The following is a 1,907-nucleotide window of genomic DNA, read 5'->3' as shown; positions in this document are numbered from 1 at the left end:
GAAAACAACTTAAAAATTTTTTTTTCTTAACTTTTTTTATAGTAAAAAAAAGTCTTAAGAAACTGAACAAATTAATTGAAAATTTTAAATTTTTAAAATAAAAATAAAAAATAAAAGAAACCGCCACGTTTTCTTTTTTCAATTAGACGACGTTAAAAAAAATAATAATAAAATTTACTTGATAAAAAATTTTTTCCATTTCTAGAATATTCTTTTGCTTAAACGCGTCAAATTTTATTTATAATAACGAAGAAAAAATTTCTAATAAAATACAAACGTTCAAACGTTCAAAATTTTCAAATGAAACTTTATTAATTTTTTTTTACGCTTCAACAACAATTATTATTAATATCATTATTATTATTATTATTATTATTATTATTAAACAGCTCACGAGAATAATAAAAAAAAATTAAAAAAAAAAAAATGAGTTAAACATAATAAAAATATCCCGTGGTGAAAAAAAAAAAATGGCAAACTTTACTATAAATCGACGTGGCGTGAAAAATTATATAAAAAAAAAAAAAAATGGCGGACGTTGAAGTTTAAAAAACGCTTTCGGCCAATCGAACATAAAAAATGAAAAAATTGAAAAAATTCATTCGTCTCCATTTTCTTTTAATTTTTTTATTCGCCTTCTTTTATTAATTTTATACGATAATCAGTACACAAAAAAAAAATTAGATTTGTTCGTTTGTTTTACTTTTGATTTTACACGTGTTTTGCACGTGTGAATTCTTTTTTTCTCTCTCTCTCTTTCTAATAATTATTTTGAGAGTATTAAGTACTTGTCTTCGAATCGTCCGAGTAAATCCTTATTTTGTTTTTTAACGATAAAAAAAAAAGTTTCGAAACATTCGCCAAAATTTTATTACCCTTCGTTATCACAAACCGATTAGAAATTTTATTAACGAAAGTTTTCTGTTTTATTACATTGTTATAATAATAATAATTATTATTATTATTGATAAACATAAAATTTAAATTTGGCAAAAATTTTACGATTCGAATCAAGAAAACAAACATCGCGTGGCGCCATTAAAAATTCAAACAAAACAAAATCAATTCATTTAGAAAATTTTTTATTATTATTATTTAGTTTCTCTCGAACTTTCCATCGAAAATCGAATGAAAATTTTCAATACACGCACACGCACACCACACATACACACTTTAAATGGAAAATCATTTTTTTTTTTTTTATGGACACCCAAATTTCAGTTGAGGTAAATTTAAATGACCTTGAATTTAAATTTAAGTATAGGAAACTATTTATGTTAATATTAAAAACGTGATGATGATGTTTGTTGTTGTTGTTGTCGTCGTCGTGTTTTTTTTTGTTTTCCAGGAAATACAAACGTTTTTACGTGGAAAAATAAAAAAAAATAAAAAAATTAAATTTTTTCCGCCTGAAAAAATAAAAAAGTTTGGACTTTGATCTTTTATCCGTGCCCACGAAGAAACTTCCTTTTTTTTTTATTTGATTTGTTGCAAGGTACGATGGTTTATAGTAGTAGGTATAATAATAATAATAATAATAAAAATAAACGTAAGTCCTACAAAAAAGATTTAATATGATTCATCTCCGAGTTTATTTGTTTTTTTTTTTTTTTTTGTTTAAGAGAGCAAAGGTAAATTTTAAACAAGTTTTTCTAAAATCAGGTTTTTTTTTTGTATCGTGAAAAAACTTGTGCCAATGTTTCGTTTAGGTAGGTTAGTTAAATATATTAATGTAGTTTTACGTTATTAAATAATAATAATAATAATAATATAAAAAAAAGAGTTTATTTATATATATAAAAAAAAAATTAATAATAATTATGAACAATTGTAAATACAAAAAAAAACAAAACACGAAAAAAATTATTAGGTTTTGAGCATTTTAAAAAAAAAAAATTTGATTTGAT

The sequence above is a fragment of the Pediculus humanus genome, genomic scaffold (assembly GCF_000006295.1).
Source record: "Pediculus humanus corporis 1103172108314 genomic scaffold, whole genome shotgun sequence".
Lineage (NCBI taxonomy): Eukaryota > Metazoa > Arthropoda > Insecta > Psocodea > Pediculidae > Pediculus > Pediculus humanus.
This window is presented reverse-complemented; position numbering follows the sequence as displayed.